General features: G+C 38.0%; 1 protein-coding gene across 1 annotated transcript in view; it reads right to left on the bottom strand.

The window, feature by feature from the left end:
• LOC137344639 (copine-5-like) overlaps positions 1–19,026 on the bottom strand; it is a 109,244-nt gene that overhangs the window by 59,176 nt on the left and 31,042 nt on the right. The gene's annotated exons all lie outside the window — the stretch shown is intronic.

The following is a 19,026-nucleotide window of genomic DNA, read 5'->3' as shown; positions in this document are numbered from 1 at the left end:
AATATTGATTCTTCATTGAGCGAGCTTCTCATCTCAACTGAGAAAGTTGGCAGGGGCTACAGGGAGATAAGTCATTTCCTTAAGTGAAGTGGAAAAAAACAGGACAAGCTCAGAATGGAATTGACACATACTTGAGATTAAGATGTTGTTTGACTGCTGCGTCAAAAATGGTATAGGGCATAGAGGACCCAAAGGGAACAAAAAAAACTTTGAGCATGTAGGGGATAACTATTGTAAGAGTGGGAAAAAGTATGTGATCTGGAACCTGCAGTTCAGAACAGCAGAATTTTTTTGTCTGAGAAATGTGTTGCCAGTGTAGATCCAATACTATTATATAGAAGAGCTGCACAATACTAGCCCACTATTCATATCATTGAGTATTTGTGTTTATACAGTCAGTTGCTTTTGGAAACAAGAAGGATGATTAGAATAAACAGCTTATTCATGTAAAATAGTTCATGTAATTATTTACTTTTACTCTATTGTCACTTAATCCTCACTTGGGTATATAGGGGTAAATAGTTTCAAGTGTGGGTACTTAAGTGGAAAAACTTGGATTTCAAACATGCTTATACAAAAAGGGCGACTCGTGTCTTTTATGGGTTATTTTCAGTTTAAATGGGGAAATTGCCAGGGGACACATTATTGATTGCAAATGTGACTGCTGAACTCCCAACTTAAAGAAACAATATTTTCCCTCCCCAGCTGGGTTCCCAAACACAAATAACTATTGTAGACAGTATCCTCATATTCTGGTTTGCTTTTACAAATCCACAGCCAATATGGAAGAGATTTTATTTTCCAAAACAGTTAGAATGTATTCAGAATCTTCAAATATTTTTTTCTCTCTGAGAGGAAATAACATTTTAGCTACCTACAGGGATTACAAGAAATAGCAAATGGATAACAAAGGATTTTTTTTAAGTTAAAATTTTGAAAAGAGGTAAAACTGAACGAGTACTTTCCATTGAGACCTGTACGCAGTGACGTATCAAACATATATCATAAGTGGCACAATGAAAAGAATGAATGTGGAACAAGGTTTAATAAAAACACATTTGGAAATGACACCTCCATATGTCTATGTATATATACTTAAATCAAAGTTAGCAGCCTCTAGATTAAACATTAACTAGCTGACAGAATAATAGATAGTATCTGATATTAGCAACAGGAAATGCTTACAAACTAGTCTGAGAGTGAAAAGTTCATAAAAATATTGTTTGCTTGATGGGGTTATTTTCAGACAACTCATTGCAACTCACTGTGATAATATTTGCATTGCATTAATATAAATAGTTTTTTATTGAGATGCAAACTAGACTTAAATATGCAAGTAATGCTATTGAATCATAAAAAAATCATCCTGTATCAACATGTCACAATATGATTAATTACTGGCATTTGTATTTCACATAACCAGACACATTTAATGTGCGACATGCCATTATGAATGAGAATTTTCTTTGGAGTTTTCCAATGGAAAAGATGTTAGTTTGCAGATCACCTAAAACTCAGGTTTATTGCTTTCTAGGCAGGGTGCTTAAGCAGCACTGCAACTGACCCATTATCATTTACAAAATTCATTTAACACTGCAATAATGGCAGCAGAGTCCTGGAGAATATGCGCTCCTACACACACCACAGGGTGGTAGAAAAAGTATCCAGGTAATCAATTCCCCATGTTGAGAATTTCTAATCTTGGTCAGGCCAAGAGAGAGAAGTGCCAACAGAAATGGCAATTCTTCACATTAATGGGGGAAAAAAATGGAGGACAATTCACATTACCATTATACAGCTCGTAATGGCAGGTTTGGCAACAAGGACTGAGATAATTACAACCCGGTTTAAACAAGTGTACCATGTTTATTTTTAAGAATGATGTGCAACTAAATAGGTAACATTTTAAAACTAAATGACTGTCATTCTTAATGAGTGAGATTTGCTATGTCTTCCCAGTGGCCATTACAAAAACAACATTGGTAGAAGCATACAGTACTCCTTTCCCTGGTTTTATTGGTCATAGATCGGTGGGCGGTGTAAAGGACAATTTTATATCAGGAGCAAATCAATAGAGCAAGATATTTCCCAAGTGTTTTTTCACAAATGCTGCGCCCTTTAAAATTAATAGTTATAAAATTTCAGCAGCTGCTATAGTTTATGACTCATATCCATAAACCCCACAAAAGCTCCCTATTTTCACCGAGCCTCAGAGGACACCCCTATTTACATTTCACCAGTCTTAAAAACATCCATTAACCATGACTTTCTGTTATCCATCTGTTAGCCAACTTCCTATCCATGCTGCCACATTCCCTTTAATACCTTGTGTCTTAATTTTATCAACAAGCCTCCAATGCAATACCCTGTCAACTGCCTTTTGATAAACCAGATGTACTTTAGAGGTATCAATATATTCCATTATTTCCCTGAAGAGCTCTATTAAATTTGTCAAATATGACTTGTCTTTTAAAAATCTGTGCTGGCTGTTCCTAACTAACCCCTATCTTTTTAAGTGAGTATTAATATTATCCCGTATTATGGCTTCTGGATGCTTACCCATCGCCGATGCTAGGCCGACTGGTTTGTCATTATCTGGTTTATCCCTTTCTTCTTATTGAACAGAGGTGTTACATTTGCAACCTTCTGGCACAGCTTCCACATTCAAAGATGTTTGAAAAGATTATAGCCAGAGCCTCTTTGACTTCCCTCAGCACTCTAGGATGCAAGCCTTTTCCACTTGAGTTCCACTGACTTTTTCCATACTCATTTTTCTATGATCATCCTATCTAATTATTACACCTTCTCCTCTTGTACACTTTCATTTACTGTTAAATTATTCTATTTTCAATCAAAATTGTCCCAGTGCCTGTTATATAGACAGAATACACAGAGTGGAGGGGAGAGAGGGGGGAATTAGAATATCCAGTTTATACAACTCGTAAGAAAACCTAAGAATTCATTTGAGCTATTAGCTCTTTCTCATTTATGAAGTAAATTGGGTAACTGGTATTTCACTTTATAAATGTACATCCCACATGCACATGCACACAAACAATCTTTAACAAATGTATAGCAAATTTGGATAAATGTATACATGATCATTTCAAAATAAATTTTCAGTACGCTATTAAGATTTAATTGCAGTGAGGTCTACACAAATCTTGACTCAACTGGTAACCCATTCATCTATTTTCAGCTTTCCCAATAAGGCAGGTTCCTATGGTATGAATAGAATACTGTTAAGTGCCATAGTATACTTAAAAGTTTGGAACAGTTATCGTCAGATGAAAGAAGACTTAAAAGACTCTGTCAACATTAATATCACATAGCAGCTTTGTTAAGGCAACAAATGCTACTTCGCCTTCACCTGACGAAGGAAAAAGCCTCCGAAAACTTGTGATTTTCAAATAAAACTGTTGGACTATAACCTGGTGTTGTAAGATTCCTTACATTCTACAAGACTAGCAACATGTATCCCAATTTCAACAAAAGTAAGGATGTAATTATGTCGTTGTTATGTCACTGAGAAGTGAATGCTGCTTTGTCGCAATGTAGAAGTGACAGTATAACTCTGGAATCAATTCCTGATCAGACTTTGGAACGCAGTGATGTGACAACTCCAGTGGGGTGTCAATCAAGCTTTAAAAATTGCTCAGATGGTCTGTTGAACCTCCGAGAAACTTTAGAAACATAAGCAGTCTTTTTAATATTTTGAGAAAGTGAACACTCCTGCCTACCCATTTCAAATTTACTGCCCATAAGTGGAGCTCTGCATGAGTGTGTAAGCAGGCTCTCTCAATGGCACATATTTTAACAGGGGTCCAGCTGGTTGCAAATTGCACATTGCAACCCCTACCACAGATTGATAGCACAGCATAATGCAGCCTAAGAGCATATTTGCTCTTGTTTTCTAGAGAAACTCAATGAATACAGTACACTTAAATGGGCCTTTGCAGATAAGTACAAATAATACTGGTATTTTGTAGTGTCCATGAAAGAATCCTTACCAGTCTTACAGCACGAAAGTAGAAGGGCGATAATGTCTTGGGCTGAACAAGAATGTGAGTTAGTATAGCTCACAATGTGAATCTGAGAACTCAGGAACAAATTACAATCCTCTGATCCAAAGCCAAACCAAGTGTGAAAATAAATCTTTAAATAGCACTCAAATCGCAACAATAGAAGTGTGTATAACACCAGCTACCAGTTTTAAGGACTATCTTGAAGTATTTAAATGGGTAGATTCCACTATCTTGTGTTTTCAACCAATTTGCTGACACTCATTATCAGGCCTCATGAATAATGTAGTTTAATTCATTTAAGACTGAAGCACGACTTTTGTTTCTGTCCTTTAAAACATATTGTATTACCTATGGCAATATACAGTGAGGGCTCAGATAGAGAAATTGTACAGAAGATTGAAAAAATACATTGGTTTTGTATATTAGGTTTGTTTTTACAGAGCTTGCAATTAGTGAACAGGTTGAGAACCAATGTTTGTCAACAGCAGTTATTCAACTTGGCTAAAAGATGCATCAACCTTTTTTTAGCAAATGCCTAATTAAGAACCCATTATCTCCCCTATCACCCTACAAATAAACTTTGTCCCTTTAAATAAAGAAATGGTCTTTGTTACAAAGAAATGTAAATTGTGCAGTTTTGTTAGGACCTGCAAGTCTGCAGCTTGTTATTGTATATTGTACAGTTGCAGCTGAAAATGCAATTAACTGCCAGGTGATCACTTGTATTTTTTGAGACCATGTGGCTGGTGGTTAACATATTGGAATACACCACAAAATGGTATGCAAGTTTTTGAAATATTTCTTCTAGCTTTTCAAATCATTTTGTAAAACAACTGAACAGAATCTGCTAGAAGTTAAAGAAAAATATTCCTGGCAAAGTGGATACACTGCATATGTTCAGACTGTATAATCTGAGTGTAGCAAACAACATCACAGCTCTTAGAAAAAATACCATGTCCAAGGCTAAATTTTTGGAAGAGGCTGAGGCTTTGAAGGAAAACTTTAGCAAAGGCAATATAAGACACAAGACAATTCATCTGATAAATTGAATAGTGATATTGTATTTTTTTTTTAAATGATTAAACCTTTATTTTGAGCAAAAGAAATTTCAGTGATTTGTGAGGAAAAGATAGATACAAGTACTCTACAAGACACTCACTGGTACAATGGGTATGAAGTGACATGGAATGAATTACACCAGTAATATTGAAAATCCTATCACAGTGCCACCTACAGGGGTTACAATTAATTGCAAAGAAAATTGGACACACAAGAGCTAGTTTACATAAGGGTTTTCAAAGGAAAGCACGCCCCAAGTACTAAATTAAAATATATTATAGATACAAGTCTTCCATCAAGCATGCATCTATTAGGTCACATGTGTACACATCACAGTGTACACAAGAGAACTTTCTCAAACGATGTGTTTCTAGCCAAATTAGGAAGGAAACGGTGCTGGATCTAGTTCTGGGGAATGAAGTGGGGCAGGTGGAGCATGTTTCAGTGGGGGAGCATTTGGATAAGAGTGATCATAAATATATGGTTCAGAATAGTTATAGAAAAAAACAAGGAACAATCAAATATGAAATTGCTTAACTGGAGGAGGGCAAATTTCAGTAAAAAGGGATCTTGCCCAGGTGGATTGGAATCAAAAATTGTTTGGCAAAACAGTAACTGAACAATGGGAGGGCTTCAAGGAGGAGTTGGTTTGGGTACAGAGTGGACACATCCCTACAAGGGGGAAAGGAAGGGCATCCAAAGCTAGAGCTCCCCGGATGACTAAAGATATAGAGATTAAAATGAAACAGAAAAGGGAGGCTTATGACAAATGTAAGGTTCACAATACAGTAGAGAACCAGGCTGAATACAGAAAGTACAGAGGAGATCTAAAAAAGGGAATAAGAGGGGCAAAGAGAGTATGAGGATAGATTAGCGGTGAACACAAAAGGGAACCCAAAAGTCTTTTATAAATATAAATAGTAAAAGGGTAATCGAAGGAAAGGACCGATTTGGGACAAAAATTAGATCTTCTTGTGGAGGCAGAGGTACTAAATGAATACTTTGCATCTGTCTTCACTAGAGAAGAGGATGCTACCATTGTAGCAGTAAAGGAGGAGATAGTAGTAATATTGGATAGGATAAAAATAGATAAAGAGGAGGTACGTAAAAGATTGGCAGTATTCAAAGTAGAAAAGCCACCTGGTCCAGATGGGATGCATCCTAGGTTACTGAGGGAAGTAAGGGTGGAAATTGCAGAGGCTCTGGCCACAATCTTCCAATCCTTCTTAGACATGAGGATGGTGCTGGAGGTCTGGAGGATTGCAAATGTTACACCCCTATTCAAAAAAGGGGAGAGGGATAAATCCAGCAATTACAGGCCAGTCATCCTAACGTGGGGAAACTTTTAGAGACAATAATCTGGGACAAAATTAACTGGCACTTGGAAAAGTATGGGCTAATAAATGAAAGGCAGCTCAGATTTGTTAAAGGAGAATAGTGTTTACTAACTTGGTTGAGTTCTTCAATGAAGTAACAGAGAGGGTCGATGAGGGTAGTGCAGTTGATGTTGTGTACATGGACTTTCAAAAGGCACTTGATAAAGTACCACATAATAGACTTGTTAGGAAAATTAAAGCCCATAGGATTAAATGGACAGTGGCAGCGTCGATACAAAATTGGCTAGGGGACAGAAAGCAAACAGTAGTGATGAACAGTTATTTCAGACGAGAGGGAAGTATACAGTAGTGTTCTCCGGGGGTCAGTATTAGGACCATTGCTCTTTTTGATATATATTAATGACCTGGACTTGGATATATAGGGAATAATTTCAAAGTTTGCAGATGACACAAAACACAGAAATGTAGTAAACCATGTGGAGGATAGTAATAGACTTCAGGAGGACACAGATAGACTGGTGAAATGGGCAGACACATTGCAGATAAAATTTAACACAGAGAAGTGCGAAGTGATACATTTTGGTAGGAAGAATGAGGCGAGGCAATATAAACTAAAGAAGGTGGCACGACAAGTTGAGAAGGCCATTAAAAAAGCATATGGGATCCTCGGCTTTATAAATAAATAGAGACATGGAGTACAAAAGCAAGGAAGTTATGCTAAACCTTTATAAAACACTGGTTAGGCCTCAGCTGGAGAATTGCGTTCAATTCTGGGCACCACAATATAGGAAGAATATCAAGGTCTTAGAGAATGTGCAGATGAGATTTACTAGAATGGTTTGGGGGACTTCAATTATGTGGAGAGACTGGAGAAGCTGGGGTTGTTCTCTTTCGAACAGAGAAGGTTAAGGGGAGATTTGATAGACATGTTCAAGATTATGAATGGTTTTGACAAGAGTAAATAAGGAGAAACTGTTTCCAGTGGCAGAAGGGTCGGTAAGCAGAGGACACAGATTTAAGGTGATCGGCAAAAAAGCCAGAGGCGACATGAGGAAACATTTTTTTTACGCGGCGAGTTGTAATGATTTGAAATGCACTGCCTGAAAGGGTGGTGCATTCAATAGTAACTTTCAGAAGGGAATTAGATAAATACTTGAAGTGAAAAATTTACAGGGCTATGGGGAAAGAGCAGGGGAATGGGACTAATTGGATAGCTCTTTCAAAGAGCTGGCACAGGCTTGATGGGCCAAATGGCCTCCTCCGGTGCTGAACCTACTATGATACTATGATATATCTTTCAGAAGGTCAGAAAGTGACCTCCAAAGTGTCACAAAATTGTTATTGGCTAAAATAACCATTTATGTTAAATTTACAAATATTCAATGCATTTTGAACAAATTAAAAGTGGCAACAGGACCAAAGAAGAACAAGTAACCAGCAGAGAAAAAACAATCAAAATCCTAATTTCTAATTAAAACAACCAGTCACTAGCTAGCAAGTACCAAATTAATCAAAGATCTTCTTCACACAATTTTCATGCAGCAATTTGCTTCTTCACTCAGGAGAGTGTACAAAGCTAGAAATAACATTTATAAAGAACACATAAAAATTGCATAAATCTGAAAAACAGAACACTAAACTTACCCAAAAAGTTGATTTATTTCATCTTAGAAATGTCTCCAAAATGTTTCCTCCAGGTAGACCTGTCTTTTTATCTGAGCCTGGACTGGAGTTACAAATTTCACCTTGGCCTGGATGTTGGAACTTCCAGCTGTTCTTGACACATCTTGTGTGTGTGTGAGTGTGAGAGATGCATCGTGCGAGCGGTTTTCACCCTGCTCTTGTAGATCTACAACAGACTGCACCAAGACAACAGATACCCCAACAAGAAGGTAGAAAAGGACCGGTGAGTGCTAACTCCATCTTTTTGATGGCCATCACCAAGAGTATACTGCGATCCAAGCAAAGACATTGCAAACAACTGTTATTTGGCATGAGCGTCTTTTTTTTTGTGTTGCTGAGGGGAATGGTGTTTGTGGTGGGATCAGAGGAAAATGCTTAATGAGGTACTTTGATGCTGACCTTGGACATTGTGGCCATAGTCAGTCAGTCCATCTATCCTGAACCTTGAGAATAGCCACCTGTTCAGGTGCTGGTAATAGAAACTCAGCAGCATGGCGAGAACCTCGCTTGACAATGCTAAATCAATGACAGTTTCAGCAAAAACTACGAAGCCACTGTAGGAATTAAGTGGAGCAAAAATATAATTTACAATTATGTAAATAACTGGAGAAAAAAAGGGAGTTTTGAGGAGAATGAAGAGAAGAAACAAATTAAGTACTTGCATCTTAAGCAACTATTTCAAATTCACCAAAACCAATATTTTACAATGCAAATAACTGGGATTAAGAGGACTTAGAGAAGGAACAAAAGTTAACTGCACCTTAGGCAAGTTTTGTAAAGCTTAACGTTATTTAGACGGGCAGCCTGGATCTTTCAGTTTCATAGGATATGTATTTTTATCTGGTGCCAGTGATGTGATATATTACTTTGGTAAGTTTTCTGTATTACAGTGACAATTGAACTGATGTTATATTTAAGTTACAATGGGACCATAGTAAACATCGAAAATTGCACTCAGGTCCCAGGTTACCAGGAGATCTATCCGTCCTTATAGAAATAACTGTTCAGAAAGTGGTTTAAAACATTTTTCAGTGTATAAAGATATAAGTTGGTTAAGTTAAGCATCTCCAAGTAACAGAACCTGATTTAGCTAATTGAACTGTATGCACTTTTAAGAATTTATTTCGAGAAACTGAGCTGGTTAATACAATCAACCATCATACATAGATACATCCACTGTTTTTAACTTAAGAAAAAACATATTTTACTCATCCAGTTTTTGAAACTAAAGTACAGAGGAACCAGAGTACCTGAATGTCTGCCTCTGCATTGCTCCTCCCCACCACCCCCTGCCCCCTACCTCCAAATTGCTTTGATTCTGAAAGGGGCAGGACAGAGGAGGCTTGAGGCAAGCAGGAGGGAGTAGGATGATTTTTTTAAGCCTCAGTTACCACTGCTTGTAATGGTGGGAAAGCAAAGTCAAAGTTGCTTCTCATGTTGTCAGCTTTTGGAAACCCACCAAATCTTTTCAAAGTTTTTTTTTGGAATCACGTTGTATGAAGTGGAAATGAAAAGTTGAATCATGGATTGACTTGGCTTCCACTAGTTACTATAAAACAGGCATTAGTCAAGCTTGTTGATGACTTCTTTAGTAAGCCTCTACTTTATATCTCTGGTCGATTGTGGTTTGTTGTATATTGAGCTGAGAGATTCTTTAATTGTGTATTAAAATTGTGAAAGTGAAAAATGACCATTCTACATTACTCATCCTTTGTGAAGGTCAAAAGAAGAAGGGTGCTATTATTTCCCAACAAGTTCTCCACTTTTAACTACAGCAAGAATGGAAGAAAGAACCTTAACTCGAAGACAAGCAATAGAAACACAAATGTAATGCTCAAATCGGCCTACAGATCAGTATCTTAATTTGGGAAATCTACAGAATTTATGAAAAAAATATTACATTCTATATCAGAACTATAAATGGAAGCACTTTCACGTGATTCTACATCAGTACCAATGAGCCAGAAAACACACTGGCTCCTAAAATTATGTCTATGAACGTAAGTGTGATTACCTAATGAATATTGTGAAGAGATACCTAAGCTGGCACAGGACGGTGCTGACAATTGTGAAAACAACCAGAAAATGAAGACGCGATTATCAGACAAGGTAGCAATTGGACTCAGCGGTGCTGAATCCCAGAGCACTCTCTGAAGATAGAATTTGAATAAGCTTGGCTTTTGAAAGTAATTATGCACAATTCTGTGATTGAAGTCAAACTAAAGCCTGAAGGTAAAATGTCAATACTTTAGTACTCAGGACTTTTGATTACCTTCATCTGAATCAGGTTAAAAATGGTCACAAGTGTAGATAAGACTAAGATCAGGTCAAAGAAAGGCAATCTATTTGACTCGGGTCCTGTCTGTAAATGTGTTCTTGCTGCGGGGATGTGGGGGGGTGCTGCTAATCTCTGGGAAGGAAAATGATAAAAGAATTAAAAATCTTATCAACTTTGCAAAATAAATTCTGAATCATTTAAAAAGAAGAACGAAAAGCTAAAGTCGTAATCACTATTCATTCCGATTTAAATATTGCTCTTTTGAAAAGACATCCAGGACAGCCCCGAACAGCAAATGATCAAATAGTTATGTTCAGAGAAAGGGATAGCTATGGTAGCTACAGATAGGTAAATGATGGCACAGAGCACAGGGACATGAACATTTAACAGCAGGTCCCCATTTTAAAGTCATACATTCTGTCCTTATTTTTCATAATACTTTTATATTATTTGTGGTTAAACAGCAAAGCTTACTGCAATTTGAGAAGCTGAAAACTTGAGTTGATTGAAGCTTAGGAGTTTCCCTGCAGTACAGGCTGAGAAACTGAAAGTTGCAAAATTAAGTCGCTACAGCACTACCAGCAGGAGGGTGTAGTTTATAACATGACAAGATTACTAAGGCTGTTTCCATTATAAGAATGGACACAGGAACTTATAATGGAAAAAGTTGGCATAGAAGTGTGACAAAAATGTTACAGCAGGAAGGAAGGCATTGTAAACGAGAGGTTTTTTTTTATTTGTTCATGGGATGTGGGCGTCGCTGGCGAGGCCAGCATTTATTGCCCATCCCTAATTGCCCTTGAGAAGGTGGTGGTGAACTGACATACGATATTTAATATGGAATACACGAAGAGTTGTACTTAGAACTTTGATTTTTGTGTGCACATTCAGGATAAAAGTTAAAGCATTTCAATTTTAACTGCAGTAACTGTATTCCCATTGTTTGCTGCTTCTCAGTTGTTCACTGTGCACTACTATCACTAATAAAACACCAAACAGATTGATTGGTTAGAACCCTGTCGTGTCCTGTGAAAATGCCTGGACTACAAATCAAGTTTAGAAGTATGGATTGAATTGATTAAAATGCTACATTTCAAACATTAATAGATATTTTATTTAATTGCCTTTAAAGGGGACAACTACTGCCAGTATTACCAATATTGATTTTTTTTAAATTTGAGCTCATCCAAACTCTGCTGCTCGTATCACACTAAGTCCCATTAAGTCCCTTGTGCTTACTGACCTACATTGGCTCCCGGTCCAGCAAAGCCTCAATTTAAAAATTCTCATCCTTGTGTTCAAAAACCCTTCATGGTCTCGCCCCTCCCGATCCCTGTAACCTCCTCCAGCCTTCGAACCCTTTGGGATCTCTTCGCTCCTCCAATTCTGGCCTCTTGCACATTCCCGATTTCCTTCGCTCCACCATTGACAGCTGTGCCTTCAGCCATCTAGGCTGTAAGCTCTGGAATTCCCTCTCTAAACTTCTCCTCCTCCCTACCCCTCTCTCCTCCTTTAAGTTGCTCCTTAAAACCTACCTCTGACCAAGCTTTTTTTCACCTGTCCTGATATCTCTTTACGTGGCTCTGTGTCAGATTTTGTCTGATAATGTTCCCGAGTCACCTTAGGACGTTTTACTACTTAAAGATGCTACATAAATGCAAGTTGTTGTTGTTAAAAAATATGTAAGTTAAATATGTTAACTTCTAAAGTCTGCATATGTACTTTTCTCGGAGATACAGTTCACTCGTCCTCACTAGATGATTTCCTCCTACCTGCACAAAGAATTCCTGATGGGTTAGAAAGTTAAATGCCATAGTATTTAGATTAACTTCCAATAGCAAGTGTCAGACAATCGGTGTGTTCAATGAATGCGTCGGAACAAGCTCCACTATTTGAAAACTGACGTTCATCACTTAGCAGATTGGATGAAAGGTTGATTTTCAGTGCAATTTAACCTGAAATAGCATCTGTTGTCTTCCACTAATGTATTAAATGTCATCCATGGATTTCACCTTTCTGGTAATTAATAGTGAAGTAATCCAGATGTCTTGGACTGTGTGTACATAACCCAATGAAGCTGATAGATTATTTCAATTCCCCTTCTTTCTATTCTTAATTGATTCTTTGAGCAAACTAGTGGCAATTACTGCTGAATTTGAGGGAAGTTTCATGATGTGGGAAACAAGGTTGGGATTACACTATCCAAGTTCATTTCATGGAGAATTCTTAAACAGCTATGAAAAAGATTTGAATTTAACCCATATCCCACCGGTAAAAAGATAATTTAAAAATAAGCTACTAAATCGCGTTTTATTCACTTCCAGCTCTTGTACAAACACAACTGTCCTGAAAGGTTTTGGAGGATATGAAGATGTGATTGGACTCTCATTCATTTCATATACATGAGACATAATTCTGAAGCATAATTGCTGGATCTATTTCAGAATGTTTATTTCTTCAGTTGACACCAGCATGTTCCCTTCAATTTCTTTTGATGTGGGTCTCATAGTTCTCCCTTTCTTAAATCTGTCTGTCTTATCTGAGATTGGCATCTCTACCATGTCTATTTTTCTTCCTGCTTTTTCCCAGCTAGTGACTCTCTTTTTAGCCATCATTCAGCTTATACCCTTCCATCTTCAGTTCTTTCCATCTGCATCTTCTCACTTCACTCCTAAATTGGACTTTGGCAGTAGGAAAAATGCCCTAAACAGCAACACGTTGAGAATCTTAAGATTACCACAGAGCCCTAACTGACCACACTGCAAACAGACTAAGCTGTAAAACAACACTTGCATGAAAAGGACCACAGCAACATGATGTTGAATTATAAAAAGACAGTTTTATTCAAATATAATAAAATCTGATCATCTAGTGTGTACAGAAAGCACATCAGAATAGAGTGAATTATGGTAAACAGAGTACTTGTGCTTGCGGTGTTTGTAATTTGTGCAGTTTTCCCTGCTTCACAGTTTATTTTGTAATCCATTGCATGCTAATGTGTAACCTCTATATTATATAAATATTGATTTCACTTAAAGACTTTGATAGACTATAACTGATTAAGAGGGAGTTACTCAGCGTCAGATATTACTGCATATTTGAAACCACTGGAAATCCAAATAGTGTTATAAGATTCCATTATAAGATGTACACAAAAAATTTCAGTAATATTGGTTCTATTATACATGCAAAGTAAAGTTTTAAATTGAATAATATTCTCAATCATTTTAGCATGTGATATCAACAGGCAGAACCCTCTCTCCTGTTGCATTACTCATTGAAGACAATTGTCCACTGATGTCAATTTACAAACGATAGGGAAAGCTATTTGCTTCATATGCAGTGACTCTTCATCCAGTTACATTCAGTGTTTCAACCAAGACATAGATCATCCCCAACGACCCACTTTCTGACCAAATCCCTCAATCTCTTCTCTCTCCAGAAATCCATCACATAGTCCTTTGAATCTTTATACTATCCATTTCAATCATCTTTCCTGGTAACTTACTCCACAACTTGATGAACACTGAATGACCCAGTGAACTTCATTCTTCCACTAAAAGTACTATTTTGGAAAGTTCTGTAAATGAATTTTATGGCCTAATAAAATCAAAAGATAATTTTTAATGATACAGTCGAACCACAAGTATACCTGGATAATGAAAATCAAATATCCCATTAAACCTACCCTTGGGGCTTAATTTCCTCTGGTAGTACTCTAGTTGAAACATTTGCATAAAATTCCTTTGTGCTTTAGTTTGACATTTTAAAGTAAAATGGGTTAACAATTACAATAAAATAGCACAACGGGATTTTATGCAAATGTATAACTCGTGCACTCAGAGGGTATTAAACCATTTAGTTTTGATTGTTCTGCCATCAAACGAATATGCACTTTAACAGTTACACAACAATGTAACATTGCAACAACTTAGATTTATGTAGCACCTTTTAAGTAGCAAAATATCTCAAGAGGTTTCATAGTTGGGTGTCAAAACTTTGACTATTTTAAACTACATTCGATGCTTAATATAGTATACAGCTGCAAGCACTTCGGTAACCTGTCTTCTCTCCCTTACCCCATGAATAGTGACTGAGTTCCATTAAAAAAAACATCAAAGTAAAGGGCAGGAGAGGATTAAAGATGTACTGCTGTCAGTAAAAAGTGCCTTAATTTTCTGAGCTTGTAAACATATGTATGCAATGTGATCTGTACATGAGGATGTTACTTCACTGATCCTTGCAGTAATTCAAGGAACATTTGTGTGTAAAAGATGACAAAGGGAGTGTTCTCTCTGCAGTTGAGCTAAAGGATACAATAATAAGAGTTGACCTAACTGCACATCAGACTATTAAAGTGAGCATTGTGTTGCATATAATTGTGTAAACATCAGATCAATATTGCAAACTCTCAACACACTGAAAAAAGATCCATTCAAATAGGGGTTCTCACAACATAAATAGTAAAAAAGTTAATTCTATCCAGAAACAAATTCAAGTTCTAGAATTGTCTGTGTCTCAAACTGTCCTTGATTTTAAGGCTGCTTGATGAAGCCCAACATGGTATTAAAGCAGTTAACTCAGCGAATGGAAAAACTGGTAGAATCGAGCTGTACTTTAATCAAATCTCTTGTCAGCTGATCAAGAGTGAATACCAATAGTAGCCATGGAGTTATACATCGTCCCGTGACTCAAGTTCTCCTGATCCACCCTTAGAAAGTCTTACGTGGGAATGAGTACTACCCACGTTGATGAAAATTGAAATTAAAAAATTAAACTGGCATACTAATTGACAGTAGACTCTCAACAATTTTCTGAATTCTGGAAGCATTAAGATGACAGATACATTGATACAATTCAGATCGACACTGTTGTCACTTTAACAGAATGGGACTGCTAAAGCATTGGTGATCACCTTGTCTGGTTCTCTTCCGCATGCATAAAATAATGCTTTGATAGTATCATAAAAACACTTAAACATCCTTGTATCTATTGACTTTGTTCAAATAGCTCAAAAAGTGACCAATTGACAGGTATGTGATATTTGATTTGGCTCGAATGAGCATTGGTACATTCGGGGTAATTTTATGGAATCCCATGTTGAAGGCACAGTTAGGCTATCGGGTGTAGTGGCATTAAGTCAATCCCATAATACAAAGCAGTGCGGGAACTACCTCTCTTTAAACAGGACATTCTGCATCATGTGAAGTATTTATGTTCTGTGCATGCAACACATCAGCCTGACCATTGGCATTTGCAATGCAACATTACAAGTGTACCAATGAATGCCTAGCTGCTGTGTGCTGCATCCTGCAAGATTCAAAAAGTAAACTGATTGAAAAATTTATTGCCGAGTTTGAATTTTACATTTTCTGTTGGTGCCAACTCCCATGGTGGTAGACCTGTGTATATATCGATATCCATTTTCCTGATTGCTTGACATATTGGTCTGCATCATTTGTGCCCTTGGTCATCTGAGGGCCTCAGACTTTATTTAAGACTGGATGATCTGAATCCAAAGTCAGAATCTGACTGCTTCTCTCTGCTGTTAGTTCAGTGATTCAACATTGGCTGCAATTATCTCACCAAAACAATAAAACATAATTCCTTCACATTCGTTATTCAGTAAAATGTCTTTGCCATATGAACTTCAAAATGGAAAAACAAATTTAACTAATAAGCAGCACTGCTGGTATCATCTCAAGCACATTTAATTAATTTGGGCTCAAAGGAGAGCTTGCAGCTTCAACGATCTATTGTCATATGAATATAGTGCTGTTTGCTCAAATTTAATTAAAATCAATTGTGTTGACAAAAAAAAAATCCCTCTTAGAACAGTGCAGAACATGACTGATAACAGTCAAGCGCAATCTCAGGATACTAGCAAGATATAATAGGCTTGGGACAACTCCATTGATAACATTAATTGCAACAAAAAAAAAGATTTTTTTAAGCAGTATGTCATTTCATTTTCTCTAGTAAAGCTGTCACTGTACACTGAATGTTCTCATCTTTGAAAGCATGATTATTTGAGACATGGGCCTAATGGAGGATGTTCTCATTCTTCTGATGGGTTTTGTACTATGAAAATTACATTTGCCTGGGACCTTTGAGGAGAGCAGGAAGACTTTACCACTAAAAATTAATTTATATAAACCAAGGAGACAATCTTTAAAACAGATTCAGCAACTAATGTAAACAGTGAAACATTCAAAGTCATGCTTTGAATAATTCCACTTTACAATATTTGTATTAAAATTTTTACAGAGAATCCTGTTGGCAAATATGTGACAGAAGGCTTCATTATTCTGAAAGATACATAGGCAATTCAGCACTCAGTAGATTTATCTACGCAATGTGGTATTATTTGGAATATTTATATTGAATGTCCAGTGTATTAAACAATTAGTTATAATATTACTGGATTATTGTGTGTGTTAATGCTGAAGTTATATTGAAATAAAAACAGAAAATGCTGGAAATACTCAGCAAGTCAGGCAGTATCAATGGAGAAAGAAACAGAGTTAACGTTTCAGGTCGATGATCTTTCATCAGAACTGGAAGAAGTTGAAGATTGAACAGTTTTTAAGCAAGTACAGAGCAAGGGAAAGGGGAAGAGGAAGGGGAGGAGAGGAAAGAACAAAAGGGATGATGGTGCAAGGCAAGGAGGGTGGTAATGGGACAAGTAAAGAAACAAAAGATGGGCTAAGAGGAGCTGTAAATGGCAGCATCAGAACCATAACCAGCATCTGCTGACCGAAAAAATGGGAGCAGTGGTTATGATTTGAAGTTATTGAAATCAATTTGAGTCCAGAAGGTTGTAAGGTGCTTAATCGAAAGATGAGATGCTGTTCCTCGAGCATCTGTTGAGCTTCATTGGAACAGTGTAAGAGGCCGAGGACAGAGAGGTCAGAGTGGGAATGGGATGGGGAATTAAGATGGCAAGCGACCGGCAGGTCAGGGTCACGTTTGCAGACTGAGCGAAGGTGTTCAGCAAAGCAATCAGCGTTTGGTCTCCCTGATGTAGAGGAGACCGCATTTTGAGCAGCGAATACAGTATACTAAATTGAAAGAAGTACAAGTAACCTGCTGTTTCACCCGGAAGGAGTGTTTGGTGCCCTGAGCGGTGGGAAGGGAGGAGGTGAAATGGCAGGTGTTGCATCTCCTGTGCTCGCACGGGAAGGTGCCGTAAGGAGAGCGGGTTTCGGGAGTGATGGAAGAGTGAACCAGGGTGTCGCGGAGGGAACCGTCCATTCAGAATGTTGAAAGGGGAGGGGAGGATGTGTTTGGTGGTGTCATCGTACTGGAGGTGGAGGAAATGACGGAAGATGATACGTTGAATGTGGAGGCTGGTGAGGTGGAAGGTGAGGACAAGGAGGACCCTATCATGGTTCTGGGAGGGAGGGGAAGGGGTGAGGGCAGAAGTGCAGGAAATGGGATGGACACGGTCGAGGGCCCTGTCAACAACAGTCGAGGGGAATCCTCGGTTAAGGAAAAAAGAAGACATATTGGAAGCACTGGTGTGGAAGATGGCATCGTCAGAACAGATGCAACGGAGACGGAGAAACTGGGAGAAGGGAATAGAGTCCTTATAGAAAGTGGGGTGGGAGGAAGTGTAATCAAGGGAGCTGTGGGAGTCGGTGGGCTTATAGTAGCCATAGACAGCCTATCCCCAGAAATGGAGATGGAGAAGTCGAGGAAGGGAAGGGAAGAGTGGGAGATGGACCATGTGAAGGCGAGGGAAGGGTGGAAATTGGCAGCAAAATTGATGAAATTTTCCAGTTCTGGGCGAGAGCTGGAAACGGCACCGATACTTTATTCGCTACTCACAATGCGGTCTCCTCTACATTGGGGAGACCAAAAGCAGATTGGATGATCGCTTTGCTGAACACCTCAGCTCAGTCCACAACCGTGACCCTGACCTACCGGTCGCTTGCCATTTTAAATCCCCATCACACCCCCATTCTGACCGCTCTGACTTCGGCCTCTTACACTGTTCTAACTGTTCAACGGAAGCTCGAGGAACAACATCTCATCTTTCGATTAGGCACTTTACAACCTTCTGGACTCAAATTGATTTCAATAACTTCAGATCATAACCACTACTCCCATTTTTTCAGACAGCAGGTGCTGGTTATGGTTCTGATGTTGCTATTTACAGCTCCTCTAGACCCACCTTTTGTTTCTTTACTTGTCCCATTATCACCCTCCTTGACTTGCACCATTATCCCTTTTGTCATTTAAACATTCCTGCCCACCATCCTATCCGAGACCTTCCTTTATGTTCTTTCCTCCCCTCTCCTTCTTTCCCCCCCCCCCGCCCCCCATTCCCTGGCTCTGTACCTACTTAAAAACTGTTTAATTCTCAACTTCTTCCAGTTCTGATGAAAGGTCTTCGACCTGAAACGTTAACTCTGTTTCTTTCTCCACAGATGCTGCCTGACTTGCTAAGCTTCTCCAGCATTTTCTGTTTTTATTTCAGGTTTCCAGCGTCCACAGTATTTTGCTTTTGAAGTTATATTGAATATATTTTCTCCTAATTTAAGTATATTTTCAGGGAAGAGATTAAGAATTTCAATTTAAATTTCAGAGCAAGAAAAATACAATTTAAAAAGCCAACATTGTGTGATTTTGTTGCCTTTTG

This window comes from Heptranchias perlo, chromosome 27 (assembly GCF_035084215.1).
Source record: "Heptranchias perlo isolate sHepPer1 chromosome 27, sHepPer1.hap1, whole genome shotgun sequence".
Classification (NCBI taxonomy): Eukaryota; Metazoa; Chordata; class Chondrichthyes; order Hexanchiformes; family Hexanchidae; genus Heptranchias; species Heptranchias perlo.
This window is presented reverse-complemented; position numbering and strand designations above follow the sequence as displayed.